The 24,394-nt window shown below is 42.5% G+C and overlaps 1 pseudogene; it reads right to left on the bottom strand.

Annotated features, from left to right (window-relative positions):
• Positions 1-20,723: 20,723 nt before the first annotated feature.
• LOC110308951 (eukaryotic translation initiation factor 4H pseudogene) lies at positions 20,724-21,436 on the bottom strand (annotated as a pseudogene).
• Between the last annotated feature and the right edge of the window lie 2,958 nt (positions 21,437-24,394).

The raw sequence follows: 24,394 nt of genomic DNA, 5'->3' as shown, positions 1-24,394 counted from the left end.
ATTATGAAACACTTGGGGCCTTGATGATGTATGCCTGTGGATATGACAATGAGGGATTTTCTGGAGTAGTTTAATTGAAAGGGAAAGAAAGGCCTGCCCAGAATATGGGCAGCTCGCTCTCATGAATCAGAGGGGAAAGTTGAGAGCAGCCATTCCTCTTTCTTTGTTTCCTTACTAGGCCCACAAGCCAAGCTGCTTCTCCTGCCTTGCCCTTCCCCACCATGGCTGGAGGAATTCTTCTCACTGTGGGATAAAGTAAACTTTTGCTCCCTTAGGGGAAAGCTGGTTATGGAAAAAGTACAGGACACGAACACAGTTGCACCATGATGATAGATTGTTCACTACGCTTACATGTGCTGCATCTTACTTATCACCTCATTGAACTATCGACTTACGATTGATTTCCACAGGGTGTCAAGGTTTTGGGAAAACGTTGAATCATTTGGAGCTTGGATTTTATTATATAGACACATCATATGAAAAATAAAGAAAGAAAATAAGCCACAGACTTGCAAATGCAACAATGGATTTATGATGATGTGTGAATCTCATTTTTGAAAGTCTATGTCCTGTAAACTATGGGATTTCCTTTCTCTCCTAGAGCGAACATCTTCTTCTGATAAGTTCAGAGGACCGTGTAGCTTCCTGAACTAAGGAGTCTCTGCTCCCCTGAGAAGAACAACTGATAATGAAGCCCAACCTCAGATCCTCGGCTAAATCCTCAGATCCAGAAAAGCTCTGTATCACCTGTAATTGTGGGCTTTTCTACCAGTGCCCAAATTCCCAAAATAACGACCCTGAGACTGAATTATTATGAATACATTGCCTAGGCCAAAAACTGTGACTCATTCTCACAAGCTCGGAACTCATTATCCTACTTATTCTATTCTAAGTCCTGCCACATGGCTAGTTACCTCGCCTCAGGTTCACATGACAGACTTCATCAGCGTTCAGGGAGAATCTCTTTCCCACACCTGACTCTATCCCAGAATCTTCTCTCCCTGCTGGAACTCCCATCTCCTCTTTCCTGCCTAAGCTAATAGACCAACAGCTTTTTCATTGGGAGGTGATGCTTTCCATCCAGTACACAAGAGATTTTTCTCTATATCCATCAACTACTCATTCTCAGAAAACCCACCAATATCCTTACCTCAACCCCTACTCCTTGCCCCAACTCGTGGTTAGCCTTGATCACCTGGTCAAGTTGCTATCTGCTAAGTTCATTTTCTCATGAGCAGTTGAGTAGTGTTTTGTGGGAAATGGTTCATGTCTATGCTACTGTTCTATTCTTCTGTGTGCTGTTTTTTTTTTTGTCACCCTGATGCTAAGTAGAGTCATCTGGGAAGAGGGAACCTTAAATGAAGAAATGCTTCCATTAGATTGGCCTACAGGCATATCTGTGTGGTATTTTCTTAATTGATCCAGCCCACTGTGGGCAATGTCACTCTGAGGCAAATGGTCCTGGGAGGTATAAGAGAGGAGCCAAATATGCTTTGTGGTCAGGATAGACTTTAACCAGCCCTGATCCTGGGCTAGAAGTCAAATGGCCTCTGGAGGGCAGAAAAGCACCATAGGACTGGTTGTCAATTGAGGCCTTATGACTTTGGTTGTGAGCAATGTTCATTTGTTAAATTTCTGGACCTCCCAAAAGGCCAATGACCTCCACAGGGTTTACTAGAGTGGACAGAGAAGGAGTATCATGTTCTGGAGTCGAAGTAAGAAGAGTTAAATGGCATTTACCTATTCTAAATGTAGACTTTGACTCTGTTCCTTATGATCCACAAGACTTGGGTTTCCAGTGAGTGAGTTTACTAAGAATACAGTAAGCAGGAGTGAAAGAAGACAAGAGCAAGCACTGGATTAGATGCTTCCACCATCTAAGAGTCCCAGAGTCCTGGATCCACAAAGAGCATGTGTAGAGAGGGTAGTTTAACAACATAACCATTTAACAAAATAACAACAGCAGGTTCTACCCTAATGCCTATGAATACCCCAGCCATGGGTTTCAGACGAGGTTTAAGGATCAGGCATGAATTCCCTCCTGTGGAGTCAGCCTCAAATCCAGTTGGAAACCAGTTGGTTACACCATAACAGTCATGCCACTATGGCAACTCTCTCCTAGCAAGTTGATATCATAGCATTCCGGTCCCATGCTGGGTACAGTCATTAATGTCTTTTTCCCCCTAACAATCTGAGTCGTACCTTCTGACTTATCAACTTCTCTACTTTCTCTGTATTGTCTGTGTTTGGTGTACTAATCTGTCCATGTGTCAATTCGTGTCTGTTTTTCTTTCATTGTCTGAATGACTGTTGTTCACTGTTTCATGTTGAAAAGAAAATATGGTTAAAACTTTATCTGCTGGCTATCCATCTCTTGATTCAGTCTCAGTTTGCATAGCAGAGGCTGATTAAAGTTGCCCTGCACCTTAGCCAGGAGTCACGCAAGAAGGATAGGTCCTGCTGAAAAACTGTTTTTAAAAAGGAGTCTGCAGCTTCTTAGTTCTAAGGCAAATAAACTGATAGTTGTTTTTTCCTAGAAAATTCTCTGCAGTTGTGATTATTGGGTTTAGCAAATGACAAAGTGCTTATTATCTTAAAATTATAGAAAAAGTAAAAATTCTTTGATTGGTCTAAATTTATAAGATCAGTGTAGCCACTTCATTTGGTTTCTGACTGGTCTTAAAGGTATAAATATGTTCTGCATGTCTTGGTCATAGAGTATTGGCTTACAAGTTATTGGGTATGATTAAAAAGGTATAACATTGGTAACAAGAAAGTTAGCTTAAAACTCATAACTCAGGGTTGGAGTCATTTTAAACAATAACACGTGGCATGAACCAGCCCAGGAAACTAGACCTCTAAGGATATTTCCAAAATGGGATAATATTTTATGTGATTCTTATCCTAGAAACTAGACTTATAAGAGATAAGATTTAAAACAATGTCTCTTTAATGAAGCATTAAAATTTTCACTGTCAGCTGGGCGTGGTGGCGCACGCCTTTAATCCCAGCACTCGGGAGGCAGAGGCAGGCGGATTTCTGAGTTCGAGGCCAGCCTGGTCTACAAAGTGAGTGCCAGGACAGCCAGGGCTATACAGAGAAACCCTGTCTCGAAAAACCTAAAAAAAAAAAAAAAAAAAAAAATTTTCACTGTCATGCATTCATATATACGAATTGACAGCCAAACTTTGTAGCGTGAAAGTGATGTTTCTGGTATGACTTTTTTTTTTTCTTTTTTCTTGGCTTTTCGAGACAGGGTTTCTCTGTATAGCCCTGGCTGTCCTGGAACTCACTTTGTAGACCAGGCTGGCCTCGAACTCAGAAATCTGCCTGCCTCTGCCTCCTGAGTGCTGGGATTAAAGGTGTGCGCCACCACCACCCAGCTGAGCTCAGGATTCTTAACTCACCCATATATTGTTAATTAGGATGATTATAAGAGTAATCATCTTATGAGAGTGCTAATGCAGCTCACTTCAGCCATCTGGCCATACAAAGCAAAAGCAGAATTATCTAGATATATTCGTCTTTGTGCAGAAATTGGACCCTTATACAATCGGTTTGTCTTTGGTTGCTGCCTTGCAGGGGACTACAGTACAAGCAATGCTTTCACAGCACTGAGGTTATAAGGAATGTTTTAACTATAAGTCATCTTAAGAAAGACTGTCCAAAATTAGGGGCATTGACAGAGAGTTGAATTGTTCCTCTGGAATCTGTCCTCACTGCAGGAGGGATAATCTTTGAGCCAGGACTCAGGCAGTAAGCTCAGATTAAGAAATATTTATATTTGAATTAATGCAAAGCTCAGAGCAGCCTTAGCAAGGCTTGTGTGGTGTTTCTTTTTTGCAAACCCTGCAAGTTCTTGGGACCTTGCCTCTCCTTGCCTCTGGAGAATTTTTTTTTAAGCCAAAACAACATTATTACAGATCTATCCAGGTGTTGTTCAAATAAAGTTTAAACTTAAGATTTATAAAAGATCAATGAGGCTGTAGAACTTATAGAGGCATTATAATCTGGCTTGCCTACTCCATATAGAATTATTATAGATTTGGAAGTTTTTTTCCCCTTACATCCTGATCATTGTAAAGGGTTTGCTTCTAGTGAGCTTGTGATCATTGGAAAGATTTGCCTCTAGGTATGGCTAATAGCCTTATATTATGCAAGAAAAAAAATTTTTTTTTGTCTCTGCTTCAATACAAGAAGCTAGGACTTTGAATCTTTCAGTATATATTGTTTCTTATATAGAAAGTATTTTATTAGCTAATGCCTCTGAAGGAAAATTTACTACAAATCTTTGCTTTTACACAATGAGCTTTAAAGTTTTGGGGTGTAACTGTTGCTTCAGAAAAGATTCAGAGGCAATATCTTTTTTAATATTTAGGATCTCAGTTTTATCCTAGAAAAATTATGATACAAAAAATTAAAAAACAAGAAAAGAAAAGAATAGATCATTTGCTTACTTCAAATTATTTTTAAAAGCTTCCAGGAGAAGTTAATTGGCTAAGACCTCACCCTAAGCTCACCACAGAAGGACTTAAGCCTTTGTTGGATGTTATCAAGGGAGATGCAAATTAACTGGTGAAAACAAAAGGCTTTGAAGAAAGCAGAGGAAGCTTCTGCAATCAATGGTAATCAAATATTAGCTGTGTATTCTAGTTATTGTTACTCAATGTGCCCACAGCAATTCTTTGACAAAAGAGAACAGTAATGTAGAATCACCTTTCTTCATCTCCAAGTAAAGTTTCAACATCCTATTATGAAGCTGTTGTGGTGCTAAGAAAGAATTGTAAGAAAAAGTCATGAAGGTATTTTAAAAGATATTTTTAAAAAATGTCTTAAAAAACTGACAAAGGCGTCTGTTCCTTGTTTTGAACAGCAATTAAATTGGTTATTGCAGAATATTGATATTTGGTCTATTGCATAGCAAACTTTTTAGGTAAAATTGATAATCATTATCCAAAAGATACGTTGTTAAAAATTGCTTCTATAAAAAAAAAATTGCTTCTATGCACGCTTTTGTATTTTCTGTAAATTTATATATGCATGTATCCCATAAAGAATACATCTACTGTATTTAAAAACAGGCCTTCTATGGGAGAGAAGTATATGTGATTGGATATATAAATATATATATATATATATATATATATATATATATATATATATATATATATATCAGGGCTTACAGTTGTTTGAAATTGTTCCTTTTTTAGATACTGCTAATTCTCAAAATTGCAATTGTTTATGCATATACAACCCAAGTTAAGAAAAAAAATACTGTTCCTTTAAAGGACTGTCTTTAGACATTTAAGAACTCATCCTAGATTTCCTGGACAAGACCCCTTAAGGTGACGCCACCCAGATTTATATCCCAGGCAGATTATAGGCTGTACACAAGAATAACTGGCATATAATCTCATTCTTTTTTTTTTTCTTTTTTCTTTTGTTTTGTTTTTTGTTTTTTCGAGACAGGGTTTCTCTGTGTAGCCCTGGCTGTCCTGGAACTCACTTTGTAGACCAGGCTGGCCTCGAACTCAGAAATCCACCTGCCTCTGCCTCCCGAGTGCTGGGATTAAAGGCAAGTGCCACCACGCCCGGCTATAATCTCATTCTTTACATTCATCAAAATAGTAATGGCTTGAGATAATACTTTGGTATTTTTAGAGAATGTGCATGTCAAATTGTAGAGACTTGTTCTCAGTGTTCCCAGTTTCTACCTGTTCCACATAATGGTGCTAATTCTCAAGGACTTATACTTAATCAATAATTGCAAATGAATACTTATATTTCTGATTTTAGAAAATAAAATATGCACATGTGACCATTGATACCTTTTCAGGCTTTCTAGTTGCAACTGCTTTAACAGGAAAAGCAACTAAAAATGTAATTAGTCATTGTCTGCATTGTTTTTCTATGCTTGGAGTTCCAAATCAAATTAGAACAGATATTGGAACTGGGTATTACAGTCAAGCATTCGAGGTTTTTTTTTTTTAATTTTATTTATTTTTAAATATTTATTTATTTGTTTATTTATTATATGTAAGTACACTGCAGCTGTCTTCAGACACTCCAGAAGAGAGCATCAGATTTTGTTACGGATGGTTGTGAGCTACCATGTGGTTGCTGGGATTTGAACTCAGGACCTTTGGAAGAGCAGTCAGTACTCTTAACCGCTGAGCCATCTCACCAGCCTGCATTTGAGATGTTTTCTCAACAATTAGATGTCACCCATGTTACTGGTATTTATTTTTTTTATAACTCTCAAGGACAAGGTATTGTGGAACTTTAAAACTATATCTTCTTAAACAAAAAAGGGGAGAATTATATCCCCATGCACATTATTTAAATCACACTTTTTATTTAAAATATTTTAAAATTTGGATACCAAAGAACTCCTTGCTGAGTGCCTTATAGTATCCTACAACTAGGTATACTCATGCGTAGGTGAGGTGAAAGGATCCATTTATTGGCATATGGCATGATCCTTATCAGATATTTAATATGGGGAAGAGGGGATGTTTGTGTTTTTTTCCACAGAATGCTGCAAGAGCTTGCTAGCTGCCAGAGTGATTGGTGTGGCAAGCTGACATAAAAGGATAACGCCGACCTCTGAGCTTGGTGAGTGCCCTGACAATGGTAGCAAGAAAGCTATATAGATATATGTTCTTGACCCACCTTTGCTTGCCTATGTCCCAGATTAGACAAGCTATACTGCCTTGCTTCAAGGACAGAGAACATAGAGAGACTGTGGAAAATTATTTAGAAAAACGAATCAAATGGAGGAGTTACAATGACTCTTCTCTTTCCTTCAATGTGATCAGTTATTCTGACTCTGAAGAAGTAACAAAGTTCGAGGCTTTTGGGCCCAGGCTTGGGAGTGTGGTTTTTGGGGCTTAGTGCTCCAGGTGCTGGTCATAAAACAGACATTCCTTCCTCCACCCACCAGCTTCCTGGGTTCAAAAAGTGTTCATTCAAAGAATGGCACCCTGACCATTACTGGAACCTGCAATGCAAATGTGCTATCTTTAGGGGCTCTTAGATTGTTAGGGACTCTTAGAAACTGTCTTGAGAGATAACCTGACACTTGTGACTTTATACTTCCTTGTGAATCTTAACTGGTATTTTTGGTATTTTCCAACAACGCCCTCCCCACCTCCATGAGTTGTGGTTTCTTCCTTTAAATACCCCCTTACTCAGCTACTTGGGGCGCCATGGTCCTCTACCTCTGCGTGGTGTATGGCCATGGGCCCGAGAGTGCTCTTGAATAAAAATCCTCTTGCAATTTGCAGCAAGACCGTTTCTTGTGGGTGATTTTGGGGTGTCGCCTCTCCTGAGTCAGAACGTGGGGGAGTCCTCACGTTGTGGGTCTTTCAACTCAATTCATGGACTGGTCTAGAAATAAATCCAATATTGGAGATTCCTATTATGAAGATAGCTAAAAATCTTCATCAGCCAGCAGAGTTAACTTGGAGCATAGCCTCCACTATTTACATGAGAAGTAACAGTTTTGGGGCTGGTGAGATGGCTCAGTGGGTAAGAGCACCCAACCGCTCTTCCGAAGGTCCAGAGTTCAAATCCCAGCAACCACATGGTGGCTCACAACCATCCGTAACGAGATCTGGTGCCCTCTTCTGGAGTGTCTGAAGACAGCTACAGTGTACTTACATATAATAAATAAATAAATCTTTAAAAAAAAAAAAAAGAGAAGTAACAGTTTTCCTGTTGATTCTCAAAGCCACGCCCCCACATCCCCCCACCCCCACCCCACCCCGCAGCGGGAGGCCAGAGCTTGGACTTGATCTCTGCTAATTTGCAACTGAATTAAGTGCTTGGGACATCCCCATAGACAACCTTAATCTTGTTGCTTTCAACTTTGACTTTGTGTTTCGAGCAGGTCAGTTGCCTCCACACAGTTTTGCCTTTAGCAAAGTGCAGATGGCAGTGATTCATGGCTATGAAGAAATGCATTGAGTGCATATTGTGGCTTTGGTCTGATTGGGAAAAAGGTGTGCAATGAGGGCCGGCAACCAAGGATGGACCACTGGGTCTATGGCTTATTTCAACCTAAGACAGAGGCATGTGCCAATAGGCTGTGTTTGTTCATAATAAACACTAAAATGCCATGTTTGTGCAAATAAATACAAGCTGCACATGTTCTCTGAATAAGTCCAATTAGTTCTAAGACAGGTACGGCTACCAGCCACCATAATTCTCAGGCAGGACCATGGAGCATAAGTAAATTATATGCCTCAGTCCAGCTAATTTTTAATAATAAAAAGGGAGGAACTGTGCCCTTCCCCCAGCCTTGAGCAGGCTGGCTCAGACCTTGCTTGCCACAGCTGACTAGCCCACCTAGGGTGGAGTCTTCTGACCTAGGTAAAGTCTATTGTCCTGCCACATCTGCACTTTTCCTCCAAGATGCCACTACCTGCTGAGAGGCTGAACCTGTTTTCCTGACAAAAGGCAGCAGATCCTCACAAGCAAAGAGATCCTGGCATGGTAGGGGATGGGTTCCCCCCTTTATAAGCTTAAACTCTTAATTAAACATTGGCCTTGATCAGAAAACTTTGTCTTGGCTCATTATTTCTTTTGCTGCCTTTCCCATCCAAAATTCCATCTTTACTTTCAGGAACCCAGTAACCCGTGGACGCAGGTGGCTATACCACATAAACCTTTAACTTCCAGAAACCCTCACTTCTTTCATATCATGTGTGTTCAACTATCTTCTCCCGTGGACTCACATTGGGCTCCTCCAAGTTCCACCTACCCAAGCAGCATGTCCCTCAACTGACTCCTACTATGTGGGGCACACCCAACTGACTTGTAGCCCAGCTGATGATCCACTCAGGCCCACATTGGAACTCCAGATTAAACAAAGACCGGCAGTAACCCTGGCACCCGTTCCAAAAATCCAGACCTTCCAGCCACTCTGAAGAGAGTCACTCTATTGTCTTCCCACTTTTGTTTTCGGGGAGAGCTATTGCACTGACTCTGGTCCAAATCCAGAAAGTCTAATGGATCATGAACAAAAACTCCAATTCCAGCCCCCACCCCCCATGCTTTATTCTTTCTCTTTCCATTCCTGGCTCCCTGCCCATTTGACTTTTTTCTTATCTATCTATCTATCTATCTATCTATCTATCTATCTATCTATCTATCTATCATCCAGCCATTGCCCCTTCCTCCCAGGCCCCCTCCCACAGTTCCTCAGACCATTCCTCCCCCTCCTGTTTCTGAGAGGATGCTTCCCCACCACCAGGCCTCCCCCCTCCCTGGGGCCTCAACTCTCTCGTGGATTAGGCACACCTTTTCCCACTGAGGCCAGAACAGGCAGTACCTTACTATATATGTATGTGTGTGTGTATGTGGGCACTTGTGTATGCTGCCTGGTTTGGTTGGTGACTCAGTGTCTGGGAGCTCCCAGAGGTTCCAGTTAGTTGAGACTGCTGGTCTCCCTATGGGTCGCCCTTCCCCTTTTGCTTCTTCCATCCTTCCCCTAATTCCCCATAGGGGTCTCCAACTTCAGTCCAATGGTTGAATGTAAACATCTGCATCTGTCTCAGTCAGCTGCTAATTGGGCTTCTCAGAGGATAGCTATGCTAAGCTCCTGTCATGCATGTCCTTTTGGGTCTGGGTTACTTCACTCAGGATGGTATTTTCTAGTTCAACCCATTTGCCTGTGAAGAAGTAACAAAATTCTAGGCCTTTAGGATGAGGCTTGGGAATGTGACCTTTGTGACTCATTGCTCCAAGGTATGCTAATCATACCTTGATAGCGACATTCCTCCACCTACCCTCTTCCTGGGTTCAATTCAAAGAATGGCACCCTGACCATTACTGGAACCTGCAATGCAAATGTGCTATCTTTAGGGGCTCTTAGATTGTTAGGGGCTTTTAGAAACTGTCTTGAGAGATAACCTGACACTTGTGACTTTATACTTCCTTGTGACTCTTAACTGGTATTTTTGGTATTTTCCAACAACACCCTCCCCACCTCCATGAATTGTGGTTTCTTCCTTTAAATACCCCCTTACTCAGCTACTCGGGGCGCCATGGTCCTCTACCCCTGCGTGGTGTATGACCATGGGCCCGAGAACGCTCTCGAATAAAAATCCTCTTGCAGTTGCAGCAAGATCGTTTCTTGTGGGTGATTTTGGGGTGTCGCCTCTCCTGAGTCAGAACGTGAGGGAGTCCTCACGTTGTGGGTCTTTCACCTGCATAACTCATGATGTTCTCATTCTTAATAGCTGAGTAGTATTCCATTTGTAAATGTACCACATTTTCTGTATCTGTTCTTCCATTGTGGGACATATGGATTGTTTCCAGCTTCTGGATATTACAAACAAGGCCACTATGAACATAGTGGAGCATGTATCCCTCTGATGTGGTGGGGCATCTTTTTGGTATATGTCCAAGAGTGGTATAGCTGGATCTTCAGGTAGGTCTATTTCCAATTTTCTGAGGAACCGCCAGATTGATTTCCAGAGTGGTTGTACCAATTTGAAATCCCACCAGCAATGGAGGAATGTTCTCTTTCTCCACATCCTCCCAGCATCTGCTGCCACCTGAGGTTTTTTTTTTGTTGTTGTTGTTGTTTTGTTTTGTTTTGTTTTTTGGTTTTTTTTTCGAGACAGGGTTTCTCTGTATAGCCCTGGCTGTCCTGGAACTCACTTTGTAGACCAGGCTGGCCTCGAACTCAGAAATCTGCCTGCCTCTGCCTCCCAAGTGCTGGGATTAAAGGCATATGCCACCATGCCGGGCTCACCTGAGTTTTTGATCTTAGCCATTCTGACTGGTGTGAGGTGGAATCTCAGGGTCATTTTGATTTGCATTTCCCTGATGACTAAGAACTTTGAACATTTCCTTAAGTGCTTCTTGGCCATTTAAAATTCCTGTTGTGAATTCTGTTTTGCTCTATACCCCTCCCCTGTTTTAATATTTTTATAAAGGCATATTATATAATAAATTTGTAGCCACGTTTTTAATGACCGCCTAAATGTCTGTTTGCTCACCGGGTGATTCTCTAAAACCACGAAGGACACAAGGACAAGTCATCTATGAGGCTTGAATTAACGGTTCCAGTCTGTTGGGTATAACCTGGGCTAGCCAAGGGATTTAGGAACAAAGAAGGTTCCATGGGTAGAGGTAGAGGTCTGATCCCCAGTGTGCAATGTTAGGGGCCATGTACAGGATTGACTCTCAGGACCACAGATTTTTACCCAGAGTAACCCTGACCCTGCTCCCGTGTCATTTTTTTCTGGGGGAAGGACTCTAGGGCACTCAACCTTCATGCAATCAGACATGCCTCTCAGAGACTGTCTAACAGCTTCCAGACTAATCTCTGTGCAGTACTTAGTCTTACAACTCTCACGGGCAATGGCTTCAAGTTCCAATTTTTCGATGTGTCTAGCCTGGCATGACTGTTTAGTTTCCAATGTGGTGAGAATGTATATTACCATGTCGGAAGCACAGACTACGGCAATCTATAAATGATTCGCGGCATGAGACTGATGGCCAAATTTAGGGGGAGGGGAATGATCTTACTTAAGCATTTTATGGAAATTGAGTCTCTCTCCCCGAGAAGAGGGTGATGAAGCAGCATCCACATCTGACTCTTCTCCAGTAACCTGCTTGTTATCGCCAACGTCCAGCCGATGGTAATGAACTGAAACAGATGCGATTGAAAGAGATGAATCAATTTGAGATTTAACAAATCGGGTCAATTTCTGAAATGCCCAAGGACCAAAGGAAATCAATAATAGGAGTCCCAATAGAGGCCCCAAAAGGGAGGGCAACAAGGTCGAAAGCCAGGGGGAGGTTGAAAACCAATTTTGGTACCATGACTCTTGTTGTTCTCTCTCTCTTTTTCTTTTTTTCTAAATTGGCAGTAACCTTGGCAATGCTATCGTTAACTAATCCAGTTTTATCAACATATACGCAGTATTCTTCCTTAAGTGCAGCACATAAGCCTCCTTGTGGTAGAAAGAGCAAATCTAATCCCCTTCTATTTTGAAGGGCAACTTCTGAAAGGGAGACCAAGGAAGATCATCAGTAAGATCATCTAGGCCCCTTTTTATATTCTTTATATCTTTGCTAATAGCCTCATTGAGCAGATGGTAATTGCGCGCATTCTGTTGAGATGACACAAGGGCTGCGATTCTGGTCTCTGTCCCAACAGCACTCAGGCCAAGAAGGACCGCAAGGGTCACTGCTGAGATAAGCTCTCTTTTGTGGCAGGATGTCAAGGAGGCACCTCGGTCCCAAAACTTTAATAAGTCATCTGACTCATGAATACTAAAATTTGGAAAAAGCTGAACCAAGACACAATAATCTCTATTATTTATAAAATCTTGTATAATAATGTACCATGTAAGGCCCGTGGAACATGCCAAAAAGGTATCATTTGGGGCAAGAAGATAAGAAAACCCATTATTATTTACTCTAAACGTGTTATTGCAAATCTCTAGCAAGGGCTGAGGCGGAAGCATGCCTGGGCCCAACACACAACTTCCTATCCCAGAGAGTTCTGTCAAGGTAAGCTGAACTGACTCGAAGGGAAGCTGCCTAGCATCTGAAAATTTCCAAATAAGGCTATGCCCTCATAAAAGGGCGGGGAAGCAGAAAAGCACATCCAACAATCTTCAAATTCTGACGCATTATCTCTTTGTCTCTTATCCAGCAAGGCTAAAGCAGAAGCATTCAATATAGACCACAGTAAATCAGTGGAAGAGGGGGGCCCGCAGGGAGAGTGGGCTGAAACAGGGTCGTAGCTCGCCCTGGAGCAGGAACAGGGGGGCGGGTACCTGGAAGTCTGGGACTGTTTGGGGAATTAGGGTGATGTAATTGGGGGTTAGGTCCTATAGATGCTTTATATATGTTGGGGATTTCCTTTTGTAGTTTAATCTTGAATGTCAATCCCCAATCTGTGCCCTCTTTATATATGCGCAACCCCCAAGAGAATCCTCTCTTGGTCCAGTTAGCAGTCCTTCCAGCTGTTGTAAAGCCAATTTGTAATGGGTTGCACCACCCTTGTAGAGAAGAATTGGGGGAACAATAGCTATTAAGGGGTTGTTTTCCAGGGGAGGTGACTTTGGAATTGGGGTAAAGTCATTTAACTGTGACATAATTCCAAGAGGAGGATGGGGTCCAATAGGTATCCCCAGTGGTTTCACAGCTCCTAGAGGCTCAATAAAAATCATTTTCATAGCCACATTTATAATTTAGAGATCTATCTCGATGAGTTCCTGGACAGACATATATACCTCCAGTGTGTAAGGCCAGGGCAGCACGACATATATCACTGCTGCAACCTGGATCAATCTTTTTATCACCTGTGTTAACTGCTGTTAATTGAGGCATATAATAATCAGGGCTGCCCCAGGCGGCGTCTGCACCCAATGCAAGGACACAGATGTCAACTTCTAACTTGGGCCAATGGGGCTCGGCACCAATCTTTGAGCTGGAGTTAGAGCAGCCCCAATGGCCAGGTTAATAGACTTAGAAACTTGTTGAGAAAACACATATACCTCGTTACAAAGCTTGATCATACCATTTATATCTAAACTCTTGGTTTTACCTCTCAGGGCAGCCTTACATGCTGAATTGGCGTTTTCAAGAGCAAGTTGTCGGACTAACAGACACTCACTTTCCTCAGGTCCCAAAATTCTCTCAGCTGCTTCCTGCAATCTGGCAACGAACTGTGCATAGGACTCTTGGGGCCCTTGTATAATCTTGGTTAGGGGCATAGTTAGCATCCCTGCAGCAGGGACAGCGTGCCAAGCTCCCAGGGCTACCTGTGCTGTCTGGGCAAGGACACCGGGGGAGAGCCCTAATTGTTTTATGTATGCAGCGAAATTGACCGCAGATTTTATCAGTAGTCCAGGAGGCTGTCTTTTTTTTTTTTTTTTAAAGATTTATTTATTTATTATATATGTAAGTACACTGTAGCTGTCTTCAGACACTCCAGAAGAGGGCGCCAGATCTCGTTACGGGTGGTTGTTAGCCACCATGTGGTTGCTGGGATTTGAACTCTGGACCTTTGGAAGAGCAGTCGGGTGCTCTTACCCACTGAGCCATCTCACCAGCCCCCGGAGGCTGTCTTACTAGTAGGATTCTTTCTATTATTTGCAGCCAAATTTTCTCCTCTGTCCACAAACTCTGACTTCCAAGTTAAATATTGGCCTCTAGTGAGGACAGACTGAACAACTTTATTCCATTCATTGGGTATCAAGTAGCCTTCTCCTGCTAAACCTTCTAATATAGATACTGTGAACGGGGCATTAACCCCATAATTTTTGACTGCTGAATGAAGATCTTTTACATGTCTCAGTTTTAGCTTTTTGTAGACTGGTTGGCTGTTGGTGTCCAACCCTTCATTGGGGGACATGCCACCCTCATCGGAATCAGAGTTTGTTTGATCATCCTCCTCCTCACTCTCTGGTTCCCCCTGATCTTTTTCGGAGGAGCCAGTGTGGCGGGGGCGTCCTCATGACCTGGTGCAGCCTGATGGGCTTGAGCTTGAGTGAGGACAGGAAAAGCCAAATTTTTATTCCCTTGTTTCTGAGAGGGACCTTTGCGGCCAGTTTGAGGATTTTTTGAGATGGGACCTTGAAGGTTCCCCATGAGGGCCCTTTGTAGACTCTGAGTCTCTAGACTGAGGTCTTGTAGCTCCTTTTGAAGCCCTAGAACATCTTTAAGATTGGTGATCTGAGGCTGAAGTTCTCTTTTAGTTTGAAGTAATTGCTGAATGGACGAAGGGGCCAGTGATACAGGACGAGGATTAGGCTGAGGATTAGGGGGCAAATAAGGACGAGGGTGGAAATTGAAGGGCTCGATGGTAAGATAGGCACTGGGCCCGGGATCATAGTGGTCTTGTTCATATTTAAAGGCTTCCTCATCCAATTCTGCCTCCGAGGCAGGATCGAGGGCTTCATCTGGCAACTCCTTATACAAAATGGGGTAAATCCTTTTTGGTCTAACAGGGGGTCAAGCAGTAGCCCCTTTTCTAGAATCTAATGTAATTTGGGGAGAAAGAGGGGAAGGCAGGGAATTCTTAGGGACCCGGGCATCGATAATCGATGACGGCCAAGACTGACCAGATTTGCCAGCGGCTTAGTTTCGCTTTTGTGAGACAGTGATAGGGAGTTTTCTAAAAAAATCTTCAGTAAGGGCTATGGGGCGAGCGCCCTCTCCGCCCTTTTCTGCCTGTTTAAGGAGATCTCTGATGATTCCCCAATAGCTAAAAAAGGACTCAGGGACATTTTCTCCTTGTTTAATCAAAGCATTGATATCTTTGCCTACTTTATTCCAAGTTAAAGGGTGTATTTAAGGACCATTCAATACCAGCCATGGACATCTCTCATCCACAAAACAACAACAACAAAAAAATTTTATTAAATTCTTTTTCTTAACTATTATCCCTCTCTCCTAAAGAGACCCCTTCATCTCTTGAATAAAAACTGTCTCTTTGGACAGAACATTTCCCATGGTGAATGGGACAACAATTTTATGCCCAGGCTTACCTCTCAACGTCCGCGACACTCGTGCCCCACGTTAGGCGCCACTTTACCCGTCCAGCAGGTCCAGTTATTTGAGGGTCTCGAGGGGATCTTCTCCTAAGAACCAAATGGGGGGAGAGAAAAGACGGACACCAAGTGCGAGGAACGACAAGGAACCATTCTGAATAGCATCAAGGTGTCACTGCTCAAGGCTTAAATGCACAAGCAAAGGAGGAAACACTTCTCAGCAGGAGGGATGGGGCAGCGGAAATTTTTCTTTTGGTGACTACACTGGGAAGCAGGAACTTGGTGGTATCAGGGTACATCTTGAGGTCAGGACATCCGGTGCTGACTTAGGGCTGGAATAATCTGTGGTTGTTCTTGGAGTGGTGCGTCGGTGGCCTGCTTTTGACCCCCTTTTCTTTTCAGGCGGGAGAGGCCCAATTCAGAGATCAGGACAATTGTGTTGTCTTAATGGCTCCCAACATACCCCATTTTTAAATTGGGTTATCTGTGGTTTTTTTTTTTTTTTTCTTTCTTTTTGAGGTTAGCTTCTTGAGTTCTTTATATAGTTTGGATATTAGCCCTCTATTGGATGTGGGGTTAACGAAGTTTTTGTTTTTGTTTTTTTTTCTTCCCATTTTGTAGGTTACCGATTTGTCCTATTGACTGTGCCTTTTGCCTTATAAAAGTTTTTCTGTTACAGAAGCTTTTCAGTTTCATGAGGTCCCATTTATCAATTGTTGATCTTAGAGCCTGAACCATTGGAGTTCAGTTAGTGTCAATGAGTTCGAGGCTTTTTCCCACTTTCTCTTCTATTAGGTTCAGTGTATCTGGTTTTACATTAAGATCCTTGATCCACTTGGACTTCAGCTTTGTGCTAGAATAAAGCTTACCTGGTCATAATGAATGATCTTTTATTTATTTATTATTTATTTTTATGTGTCTGAGTGTTTTGATTGCATGTAAGTATGTGTACTGTGTGCATTTAATACTTAGCAGGCCAGAAGAAGGCATCATATCTACTGGAACTGGATTTACAGATGGTTGTGAGCCACTCTATAGATGCTAAGGACAGAACTTGGGTCCTCTGCAAGAGCAACAAGCATGATTAACCACAGAACCATCTCTCCAACCCCACAACAAACATTTTGATGTGCTTTTGAATCTTGAAGTGCCAATATTTTATTTTATTGAGAATTTTAAAAATCGATATTTAATGGGGAGGTAGGTCTGTTATTTTCTTTGTATCTTTTTTTAAAAAATAATTATTTATTTTATGTATAGGAGTATACTGTAGCTTCAGACACACCAGAAGAGGGCATTGGATTCCATTACAGATGGTTGTGAGCTACCATGTGGTTGCTGGGAATTGAACTAAGGATCTCTGGAGGAACAATCAGTGCTCTTAACTGCTCATCCATCTCTCCAGCCCTGTATCTTTTTCTTTTGTGGTGTCTTTTTTTGTTTGTTTGTTTTTTGTTTTTTGTTTTTTGAGACAGGGTTTCTCTGTATAGCCCTGGCTGTCCTGGAACTCACTTTGTAGATCATGAATCTCAGAAATCTGCCTGCCTCTGCCTCCCAAGTGCTGGGATTAAAGGCGTGTGCCACCACAACCCGGCTCTTTTGTGGTGTCTTTATCTGGTTGTGATATCACAATTCTGCTTTCTGTTCATAAAAAGAGTTTGGAAGCCTCCATTCTTTTTCTATTTAATGGAATAATTTGAGTAGCATTGGTGTTAGTTTTTCTTCAAAGCTCTGTTAGAATTCTGCAGTAAACCTGGTCCTGGACTTTATTTTTATTATTAATTATTTTATTAATTACGTCCTGGACCTTTTTTTTTTTTTTTTTTTTTTAGTTGGGAGATGTTTTACTATGGCTTCAATTCCACTGTTGGTTATAGATCTAGTTAAATTATTTATTTGTTCTTGGTTTAACTTCAGTAGGTTATTTTATACAGAGATTAATCCATTTCTTTGATGTTTTCTAATTTGTTGAAGTATGCCATCATAATTTTGAGTTTAATTGGTATCTATTGTAACACCTCCCTTTTTTTTTTTTTTTTTTTTTTTTTTTGGTTTTTCAAGATAGGGTTTCTCTGTGTAGCCCTGGCTGTCCTGGAACTCACTTTGTAGACCAGGCTGGCCTCGAACTCAGAAATCGCCTGCCTCTGCCTCCCCAGTGCTGGGATTAAAGGCGTGCGCCACCACCGCCCCGCAACACCTCCCTTTTTATCTCTTGGTTTATTTTATTTATTTTTTAACTTTTATCTTTTACTTATGTATATGGAGTTTTGTATGCATATATGTATGTCTGTGTACCAGTTGCCTGCCTGGTGCTCCTAGAAACCAGAAGAGGCATCTGATCCCCTGGGACTTGAGTTATAATAAGTTGTGAGTTGTTCTGTGGGTACTAAGAATTGAACCTGGGTCCTCTACAAGAGCAGCCACCAGTCCTCTTCGCTACTGAACCAAGTATTTGTCAATCTGGTTTTTCTTTCCAAAGAACCACCTGTTGTGTGTGTGTGTGTGTGTGTGTTTTCGAGACAGGGTATACTGGCTGGTTTTATGTGTCAACTTGACACAGGCTGGGGTTATCACAGAGAGAGGAGCTTCACTTGGGGAAGTGTCTCCATGAGATCCAGCTGTGGGGTATTTTCTCAATTAGTGATCAAGGGGGAAAGGTCCCTTGTCGGTGGGACCATCTCTGGGCTGGCAGTCTTGGGTTCTATAAGAGAGCAGGCTTAGCAAGCTTAGCAAGCCAGAGGAAGCAAGTCAGTAAAGAACATTCCTCCATTGCCTCTGCATCAGCTCCTGCTTCCTGACCTGCTTGAGTTCCAGTCCTGACTTCCTTGGTGATGAACAGCAGTATGGAAGTGTAAGTTGAATAAATCCTTTCCTCCCCAATTTGCTTCTTGGTCATGATGTTTGTGCAGGAATAGAAACCCTGACTAAGACACAGGGTTTCTCTGTGTTGTAGTCCTGGTTGTTCTGGAATTTGCTCTGTAGACCAGGCTGGCCTCAAACTCACAGAGATACACCTGCTTCTGCCTCCCAAGGACTAGGATTAGACGTGTGCACCCCCATTGCCTGGAAAGAACCAATTCTTTATCTTGTTATTTTTTGCTTTTTTTCTCTTTCATTCTTTTAAAAATATTTTTAATTAGGTGTGTGTGTGCACGCATATGCTCACATACATGCATGCGTGCACATGTCTATGTGCACATGAATGACAGCATTCATGGGAGCCGGAGAGGAGATTGAACTTCCTAGAGCTGTGGTTATACAGTACAGATGGAGCTGCATGCAGTTGTCTGATGTGGGTGCTATGGATGGAACTTTAGTCCTCTGCAGGAACAATACAGTCATGAGCACTATACTATCTTTCCAGTCTGTTTTATTCTTTCCTAGTTCGTCAGTTTCTACCCTGACTTTTAAAATGGAGATGATGTCAGTTTTATAAGTTCCCACTGGCTATTAAAATGGTTTATGCAGTTACCTTTCCTGGGGGGAAAATTCCCATACCTAGAGGACATATTGTGAGTCTCTTCCCAGGACTTTGTCACTAGAAATAAATGTCTCACAACCAGGCAGAAACTCTTGACAATTTATAAAGCTGGAAGCAAGTGGCTGGGCAAACAATAGAAAGGCACTTCCTTTTCCTCCACCTGATGGCCTTGGTGACGTTAACATTATGAGAACAACAGCCTTTATCTTTCTCCTGGGTCTGGCACTTTCCACCTTATTTATTGGATGTCTTTCTCATCCCCCGGCTGCTGCTGTAATACTGATAGCTCATATGATTTGTGCCCTGAGTCTAACTCCTGCTGGCTCTAGCTAGTCCTTAAATCCAGCTCACTTGAGCTTTTAGTAATTATCAGGCTCTGATTGTAGAGGAAGGAAGCAAAATGCCTGCAATACCAACGTTGGGCTACATTTCAATTTCTGCCCTGATTTTAATTATTTCTTCCTGTCTGATTGCTTCTGGCTTTGTTTCATTTTTGTAAAGTCTTTTTAATCTTTTTCTTTCTTTCTTTCTTTCTTTCTTTCTTTCTTTCTTTCTTTCTTTCTTTCTTTCTTTCTTTCTTTCTTTCTTTCTTTCTTTTTCTTTCTTTCTTGTCTTTTGACACAAGGTTTCTCTGTAGCCTGGGGTGTCCTGGGACTCACTCTGTAGATCAGGCTGGCCTCAAAACTTAGACATGCACTCGCCTCTGCCCCACCCCAGTGCTGGGATTAAAGGCATACGACAGCACTACCCAGCTAGTTTTTAAAGTCTTAAGGCTTAAGTCTTAATTAATTAAGCCCTAAGTCTTAATTTACTTATTTGAGATCTCTCAAATTTTTGAGCTAGGCACTTAGTACCTGATGTGTGACATTATCCCTGGGGAGATGTAAACAAGAGCTACTCACCCAACAGGAGCTCACAACAGACCAAAGTATGGGTACCATCAAAACCCAACTTAGTGAGCCAATGAGTTATATTGGAGTTACTTACAGGAGCAGAAATGACTCAAAGACATCACCAAAGTCTTCCCTAGACTGCATGATGGGCCATAAAAGCTGGAGGCAACCAGAAGGTCGATCCCATTTTCTCAGATAGTGTGCTAGCCTGTCTCATTTTTATCGGTGAATTGAGATTTCTGATACTCAGAGTTCATATTCAAAGTGTGTGTTGATTCCTGCTATTTTGCTGACTTTGTGGTGCTTTCTTAGAGCCCTTTGGGTGAAAAGTTTGCTATTGATTGTCTCTAGGAGACAACTTTATCCTCCTTGGTCTAAGGGATCCCTTCCAGTGTCCTTTGCAGAGCTGGTGAAGTGTTCACAAATTCCTTAGTCTGTTTTCTTTTTTTTTTTTTTTTTTTTTTTTGGTTTTTTGAGACAGGGTTTCTCTGTATAGCCCTGGCTGTCCTGGAACTCACTTTGTAGACCAGGCTGGCCTGGAACTCAGAAATCCGCCTGCCTCTGCCTCCCAAGTGCTGGGATTAAAGGCGTGCGCCACCACGCCCGGCTGTCTGTTTTCATTATGGAAAATGTGAATTTCTCCTTCTTCTCTCCTCCCTCCTCTTCTCCTTCTCTTCTCTCTTGTAAACAGCTGACATACACTCACAAGCTATTCTGGCTATAGGGCAGACAATGCCGGGCACAGGAAATGGAACCTGGATGGTGACTGGCTCCTGCCACAAGCCTGTGCTCTTGCTCCGGCTTCCCCACACCCCATCTCCTTCCAACTCAATCCCCTTCTTGCTCCATCTGAACCACTCCTCTTCTGGCTTCCCCTATGATGTTGGAGTCAGTGTGGATACTTAGGCCGAGCAGAGTTGCCACTGCCCAGGTTTGAGGGGCAATCATGGTCTTGGTGCTTTCTTCTTATCTATAGGTTCTCTGTAAAGTCTGCATTGGAGCTGAAAAAAGAAGGATAATCTTGAAAGCCGCTCTCCACTGGAGAGCCTGCTTGCCAGTTCCCAGGGCGACTGCCCACCCCCAAGAAGTTATCCTATAGCCAGAATTGAAGGTGCCTCATCTGCCTCGAGGTTCTGCCACACGTTGCTCTGCCGGCGACTCTACCTTTCCTGAACCCAAAGCCGCCTTCATTTCGTTTTCTGCCTTCTGTAACATCCACTTGAAGTGACCAGTTCCCCAAGAGTGCCCTGTCCTTTGTTAGAGCCTCCTTCAAGGAATCCATGCTTTCAAATTGGACAGAACAGAACCCTTCAAGTTGTCTGTATCTTTGTGACTAGCTGCACACTCCATAGGCTGAGATCCTTAAAGATACCATCGGTGTTGTCTTGAATTATGTTAAAAGGGAGATTTCCTGTGTTCGCTGTATAGGGGGACTTTGTGGGCAGCTCCTTCTGGCTTTGGGACCCATGGCCACCAGCACAGTCATCATGCCCTCTGCCACCACTGAAACTGCTGTAGGCTGGACTGGAAGGTAACCACATCTGCCATTTGCTGTCTCAGCTCAATTTTAACAGTTTTATTGGGTACAGTGTGGGGAGCCATTTGGTGCTTTCTGAAACAGAGATGAGAGAGAGAGAGAGAGAGAGAGAGAGAGAGAGAGAGAGAGAGAGAGAGAGAGATCGAAAGAGAGAGACTGCCAGCTAGGCAGAGTCAAGGCAGGTCAGGGTCTGTTGGCAGATTTCCCAGCCTGCTGAGGCAAGGCATGGGATGATAAGAGGAGATGAACTTGAGGCTCAAGGCTCATAGCTGAAGAGTCTATTGACCTTGGTGGTAGGAACAGGGAGATTTTTTGTGTGAGAACAAATGTTTCGTGAATATTTCAGCAATTGTTTCTGTTAGCTTATGGCTTTGCTTCCCATGGTACTGAAGTATAAGAAGGCTATGAGAGATATACTAGGGGCTGGTGTGGTAGTGACCTGCAGCCTTCCCATACTGTCTCTTGCATCTTTTTTCTATCTGTCTTATAATAATCTTCACTTCCCCCTCCGAGGACCGTTTGACTTTATCCCTGCCAGACCTGTACAGTACAATAGTTAGAACTGGCAAATAGTCAAAAGCTAAGAATGTTACCAGATAACGTCTGAGGCCTATATCAGAGGTTTCTCCAGTTGGCTGCACAATACCTACCCACTGTACCCACCAATGTATTTAACGAGTTTTTCATCCCTTAACTATTAAAAAACTTCATGAAATAGCTATCCCCTGGGATTGTGGAATTCAGGGTAACCACAATCTTCGACCTGGAGCATGGTCACTTATATTTGATTACAGAATGAATTACGTTTCTTCCCTTTTGAGAGAATGGTACTTCTTGCATAGACAGGATCTTTTTTGGTTGAAGCTCTTATATTCAAAAAAGTCACTAAGGAACCTAAATGAGGGCACAGGGCAGTTCCAGGGAGATTACAATGGATACGCTAAAACTGTACCAGGAAGGTAGGACATATTTGCTAAGAACCAAGTTAATGTTTCAAGAGTCTTTGGAGATATCTGGGAAAGAACTGGGGTCCTCCCTCAGGTCTTCAGCCTTTGTATTATTCAACATAAACCCGAGAAGCAATAGTCTGCGTCCAGTCTTTACAATGTATGTCAATTGCTGGAATTCTTGTTCCTCAGCTGGAGGGAGGTTTCAACCAACTCTGGGGGAATGGGCTTCTCTCCCTTTCCATGTTCCCATAATCCCCCTGCTCTTTCCATCCTGCCTCAGAAGCCTTCCCCTGCTCCTTCTGACAGTGCTCACTCAGGCTTCTCCTCTTGTGTGCCTGCCCAGGGATGGCAAGGTCTTGGCTCCTTCTTCAGTCTCCTGCAGGCCTTCTTTCTCCGTGCTGTAGAAGGAACAAGGTTACATGGTGCTCTGGCTATGTGCATCCAAGAAAGGAGCACAGATCATTAAAGCCCAAGATTTTCTCTTATTCAGTCAGAGAGGGGTATTCATTCCACTTGAATAGAGGCATGAAGCTCTTTTTTAGACCAGAGCTGGCTATTTTACAGAAAACAAAGGAGTTATACATTAGCATGGGGTAACTGGCTTTTTCTGGGAGGCTACCTAACAATGACTAGAGACAATGGTGTAATTATAAGCCACACTGTTAAGAGATGCCTAGCTCACACACAGTCTCTGAACAAAATTTCACTATGCCTTGGGAAAGAGATTTAAACTGGCTTGTGGGTCTAATGAGGGACCTGCTTTGTTCTTTCTCTCCCAGGGCTTTGGAAGTGCTTCCGCCTTACCCAGACTCTAGCCTTTGCCAACGCTGTTCCCACAGCCAGGGGCACTTCCCTCCTTTCTTTTGCCTATCTTCTTCGTCTTTGCCTTCATTGCCTACTTCATTCCTCCTGGCTGAACTTCAATTTCTTTTCATCTCCAGGCTGTCCTGGGATCTACCGATGGTGAACTTGCTGCGGCACCCCACCACACTGCTCCCACTGTGAGCCACTTGCATGTGTGTGAGATCTTGCCTTTGTAGAAATGAGCTAGTTGAGCATTCACATTATTCTTGTGTTCTGCCTCCTAACATAGGCCATAGCAACATGGTCTTCTTAAACTAATGAGTTATTGAATGTGTGGATGAAAAACAGCTCTCACCTCAACGTGGCTAAGAAATACTTCATCACAGAGCCAAGTATGTTCTGGAAACAGAGCTTTAGATCACTGGAAATTCCATATTTCAACATAGAAGCACTTTCTTGACGTTTTTGCAGGAACTGAGCAAAAAAAAAAAAAAGTTATGAATCTCTGGGCAGTGGTGGCGCACGCCTTTAATCCCAGCACTAAGGAGGCAGAGGCAGGTGGATCTCTGTGTAGACCAAGGCCAGCCTGGTTTACAGAACGGGTTCCAGGACAGCCAGGAAAACACAGAGAAACCCAGTCCTGAAAAACAAAAACAAGCAAAACAAAATTATGAATCAAGAAACTTTTCAAACACATTGATGGGTATGCCAGGTAGACAGGTTAGAGCTGTAGAGGGAGAACTGTTATATGCCTTAGACACTATTTGAGAGTCTGAACCCTTTTTGGTGGAATTAGTTTGTTAAAAAAATTCTAAGCGTGCATTTATTTATGTATTTGTTTATTTAAAATCTGTTAGTCACAGGATGTTAGGTTTGACTTTATCAGTTAGTCATGATACAGAGGTAAACAACAAAGAATGGCTATTTAGGGGGCTAAAAAGATAGCCCAAGAGGTATTGTAATTAGGCTCTGGACCTGCAGCAATACAACCTCTCCAGTCACTGAAGTTCTAACCAATCAGTCTTTGCACGCACAGCTATGGTTCTGAGTATGCAATAAATGATTCGCTAATGTGGAGGCCATTGTGTCACAACATGCCTTAGGGAATAAGTAGCTTATTGTATAGTGGCTTCAGTCAGTAGAGGAGTTGGTGGGCAATAAAGGCACTTACCTTCTGAGTCAGAAGAATAAGGATGGCTACAACATCA

The sequence above is a fragment of the Mus caroli genome, unplaced genomic scaffold (genome assembly GCF_978045245.1).
Source record: "Mus caroli unplaced genomic scaffold, Mus_caroli_1 scaffold_12, whole genome shotgun sequence".
NCBI lineage: Eukaryota > Metazoa > Chordata > Mammalia > Rodentia > Muridae > Mus > Mus caroli.
This window is presented reverse-complemented; position numbering and strand designations above follow the sequence as displayed.